The following is a 5,155-nucleotide window of genomic DNA, read 5'->3' on the forward strand; positions in this document are numbered from 1 at the left end:
GCACAGGATTTAACTATAAGATGGACAAATTTTCAGAGAAGGATGAGCTATATGAGTCTAGGAAACTATTCTATGCCAAAATCAGGGTCCTGATGGAGAAGAGAACAGGTGGTGAGTCTAGGATGGGGTATCTCCACACACTCACTTGAGGTTCTTCAATCCCACTTTAACCTGTATGGTCTGGGCAACAGCAAATAGCTAGATTGCTGGTCAGTGGTTTAGAAGAAGCAAGATAGCAACACCGGAAGTCTGAAGACAGGAAGGTGTAGGGAAGAGGCATGTGAATGGACCTATGGGAGTAGGCACTCTGTGTGATCACCTTTTCATCCCATATTCACCAGGGAATGCCCACTGCAGAAAAGACACCGAACAACCAGAAGGAAAGGATGACTTGGCCAGGGATGTCAACCAGTTTCTGTCACTGACCACTCAAAGCTTGGCAAATGGGCTCCTGAACAGAACCACTATGTTGGCAGTGATGGAGACTATGTCAGGGTCAAACAGTCTTGGGCTCTCTTTCCTCACCAGTGTTCATGTAGCCACTGTCAGTGTCAACTGTCTGATGTACCAGCAACAGAGGCCAATCCTGAGCTCCTATGGGAGTGGATTATTGATTAAAAGGATGAGTTTGACCTGATTTTCCTGTCTTTTCTTGCCTTTTTGTCGTATTATGACATAGCACAAAGGCATTAACAGATGCCAGACCCCTGCCTTTGGGCTTCTCAGCCTTCAGAAATATGAGCCAAATAAACTTCTATGTTTCTGATTTACCAGTCAGTGGTATTCTGTTCTAGCAGTAGAAAATGGATAAAGGCTTGTGTTCAAGGCTTCCCTCACCTTCAGCTAGAACTGCCTCTCATCTAGATGACTGCTTCTGATCTAGATGACTTACTGGTAGGATGATCCAATCCTTCATCCTTGGGAGGTGGGAGACTATAAAAACTGTGCCCTTATTAGGCTATGGTTGCTAGACTTGCCCAGTTACAGTTAAAATTGTGCATGACAGTAGGAAGATGTCTCAACAAATTACCTAAGTGCCAAATGATTTATTTCTGTCTCCATTATATAGCAATGTCTGTATCACTTTATACACTTTATAATATCCTGCCAATATAACTTTTTTCCCTGGATTGTTGGCATGAAGAGCCCAAGTAATCAGATGGTAGTCAGAGAACTAAGTTTGTGGTTTTTTTTTTGTTGTTGTTGTTTTGGTTTTGGGGGGTAAGTATGTGTGGTGCTGGGGATTGAACTCGGGGATTTGTGCACAGAAGGCAAACACTCTACCAACTAAGCTATATCCCAAGCCCTAGAGCATTAAGTTTTGAGAACCTTATAACACAAGCATACCTACTCTGGGAATCAGAACATCTAAACCCACAGAGCTTAACATTGTCTGAAAGGGAAGCATAATTCCCTAAGTGAACCAGTAACGACAATATGAATCCAGTCATGAGAGCAGAGTCCTCATGCATGGTCTAATCACCTCATGAAGGTCCTGCTTCTCAACACTGTTGCACTGGCAATTAAATGTCAACCTGAGTTTTGGAGGGGACACTCAGCCATGGAATAGAGGAAGGAGATGCTGACTACCTATTATGTTCTCAGGAACAAATATAATAAGAAAATTTCAATTTGTGTACTAATCTTCCTACTAGAAATTTTGACCAATCAGAATCTTGTAGAAGGTATATTTTGGGTCGTGAGTTTAATATGACAAATAAGCAGGTTTCCACAGTGGAAGAGGTGGACTTAGTGGATGTTGTTCTCCACTCATATATCATATCTCACCTGCAAACTGTTGTGCTGACTGCTAATGGTTCACAAGTGCCCACTTATGCAGAGCATGCCCTCAGCCAACTGGGAACCTCCTCACTTAAGAGGTTTTCCCCTATCAAAGCTGATGACTGACTGACACGGGGCTAGGAATGGCCAACCTCCTTGCCTCAAAGTATAATCAACTCTGTGGTGCAATTTGCTCAGTTTCCTCCAGGGATCAGAATGAATTTGACTCCAACTGACACCTGGTCCTTAATGGCAATTTTGTGCTGATCCATGTCCTTCCTTCTGGAGGCACTACCTCACAAAATCACTTGTATAGGAATTCCCTTCTTGGCTCTATTTCCAAGGAACTCAACTTAAGAAAAAAATATAAAACAAAAAGTTCTCCTATGAACTTAAAGTGAAAATAGATAATAAATTAAAATTTTTAAGAAATTTCTCTTAATACTGATGCAAGAAGCAGATAATAAAATCAAAAAAGGTATGGACAATTTGAGTATTAGTGTTAACACATTTATTTAAATTTACATATATAGAATATGATTCCCAACCACTGTAAAATATACATTCTTTTCAATTGCACATAGAATACTTACCAATGCAGACCATGTGCTGGGCCATAATGCAAGAATAAGCAAATTTCCAAGGACTGACATCATAAAGTATGTCCTCTGGTTACAGTAGAAATGAGCTGGACATCCATAACAGAATGGTAACTTGAAAATCTCCAAATGTTTGATTTGAAGAAATAATTATAGGTAAATCAATAATAACAACAGCAACAAAAACACACAATGGAAATAAGAAAATAATTTGAAGTCACAATGCAGTTGCTACTATCAATTTTAAAGTTAGTGCTGTTAGAACAGTAAATTTTCAATTTTAAATTTTCTAGAAGAAAACAATTATTAATCAGCATGAAACAGAAAAGTTCATGTTGTCAGCTAAAAGGAACCACAACTGGTTGAAATTCTATTTACCTCTACCAGCTATTGCTAGCATGTGATCAGCATCCTGATGAAACTGATTACCCATGAGTGGGGGGTGGGGGGAGTCAAACCAAGAAAACTCACAGACACTGGCATCCACAGTGAGAAGAGCTTTGTTCATTACTACTCTGAGTTTAGCTTTTTTTTCTTATAACTAAACCACAAACACATAAGGGATAAGCCTGCAGGTAAATTTCCACAGAGCACCCTTCCTGAATATTTCTTTCAGAAGCTCCTTGGAAGTATATGCTTAGAAATTCCTACCTAGGAGGCCATGATAAATAAATATTTTACAGTCATTCTCTTCCCATATTAACTAGTTAACAAAACAAAAAAACCTATTTGGACTTCAGCTTCTATTAGTAACCCTAAAGTGAGAACACATATTTTTAACATAGTACTGTTGCGCTTACTGCTATATTTAAAATAAATGAATCCATTTATATGACATCTCTGTAGTTAATCAGAGAAAACTAAAAAATTTATGTTTTCCCCCAGTAAAACCATGACCTAAATATAAAGCTGTAACTAATAAACCACCTGGCATTTGGATTTACAGCAGCCCAAGATAATATCATATGACCAGCAGATGTTGAATATTTTCATGATGTTGCTTAAGAAGTTCTTCTGTCCACTGCAACAGGCCACATTCAGTTTTAAATTCAGCTATTAATTGATGCTTCTTTTTGACAACTGTACTCTTGCTTCGAAGTTTATGGACATTGTTTTACCTATAAAAACATAATATGTAATTAAATGAGTAGACTAGTAGGTAAGTATTATGTATACCTACCTATTAGTATTATATGTACCTTGATGTGTTAGAAAACTGTTCTCTTCTCATTAACACATGTGTAACAAACATATAATAACTTAGTTTTATTAGAAAACTTGGAATAATTTAACAGCTCATTTAAAACACTATAGGAAGAACCTGGCTACTGTGTTTAAATCACTTCAAAACAAAAGCAAGCTACTATATTACTGTACATAGGATAATTATTTGGGAATGTTCTTATCCTTTTTGATGCCCAGTGCTTCTTAAAGCTATTTGGTTTGGGGGCTTAATAAATAATAGTACAAATAATGAAGTAATGAACATAATAGAATTCAGCCCCCACCCTGAAAATTTCCATGGCTGGATTGCAGTAACTGCTCTAAAATATGAAGTCATAGCCACATACCTTGCAAATTTTCCTTTTAAAGAATAAACATGGCAAAGGCCATTTGCTGCTGGCGAGCTTGGGCGAGGGCGGAGCTGGGTAGAGCCCAGACTCTTGGAAGAACTCTGCAGACTCTCTGGTCCTACAACTTGGCCTCCAGGAGCCTGCGTGTTCCTGGGTGCTCTTTGTGTGGCCTGTCATGCTGCTCTGATGAGTGCACTCCGCCGCCCCCCATGCAATAGGAGGGAAATCGGAGATTCTGGGAGTCCACCTTCACTGCCATGCCCAAGAATAAAGGTGAAGGAGGTGAAAAGAGGCAGAGGAAGGAATGAGAATGAGTCTGAAGAAAGAGCTGGTATTCAAGAGGAAGGGCAAGAGTGTGCTCAGGGAATCAGAATGATGGGAAATGGACCATTAGAAGCAATGAATTTCAATGGAGTGAAAAGGTTTGTCACATCAGAGAGAAATTGAGAAAAAAAGGTTTGGAGAAATACACCAGACATTATATTGGTTGTTCTCCAAGACAACCAGAATAACAAAGCTGATGTAATTTTAAAATACAAAGCAAATTGAAGCTAGAAGTTGGGGTTTACTGCGAGCTTCTGGAGCAGCCTAAAATCAATGAGCCTGATACATACGGTCCTGGAGATGATGAATTCAGTTTGATGACACTGGATTTGATGATGAAGACTTTGATGGTATCTAAATTGAACTCAACACTTTATATTCCATTTTTTTCTAAACATTGTCCTGCAGTTTGGATTTTGACCATAGCCCTCAAAGAAGATTAAATTTTCATTAGCATGATCATACTTTGTTAAGGCAGACTGTGATTTGTTTCTAAGGTATTTGTTTCCTTAAAAAATGATAATGCTGACTAACCTGAGTGAAATATTAGGCCTACTTTGTGCTATCTATGCAATGGAGCTTACAGATAGATGAGCACATCTATTCAGAAAAAAAAACAAAATCAAAACACCAACCACAAACACACACACACACACACACACACACACACACACAACATTACTACCTTTCCTACTTTGACCACTTGCAGTACATAAATGGATGTTTTGAATAAAAAAGGAATAAATATGTAATCCTGATATACACAGCTTCAAAATCCCTAGAGTAACTGTGTGTTCTATTGAAAGTGTGCTGGGCAAAGTGCCCCAAGTAAACTCTACACTGGGCATCTCTAGTCTCTGGAACATCTAGGCTAAT

The 5,155-nt window shown here is 38.6% G+C and overlaps 1 pseudogene; it reads left to right on the forward strand.

Moving 5' to 3' along the window:
- The first annotated feature begins 4,212 nt into the window (after positions 1-4,212).
- LOC144369847 (eukaryotic translation initiation factor 1A, X-chromosomal-like) lies at positions 4,213-4,637 on the forward strand (annotated as a pseudogene).
- The last annotated feature ends 518 nt before the right edge of the window (positions 4,638-5,155 follow it).

The sequence above is a fragment of the Ictidomys tridecemlineatus genome, chromosome 2 (genome assembly GCF_052094955.1).
Source record: "Ictidomys tridecemlineatus isolate mIctTri1 chromosome 2, mIctTri1.hap1, whole genome shotgun sequence".
Lineage (NCBI taxonomy): Eukaryota > Metazoa > Chordata > Mammalia > Rodentia > Sciuridae > Ictidomys > Ictidomys tridecemlineatus.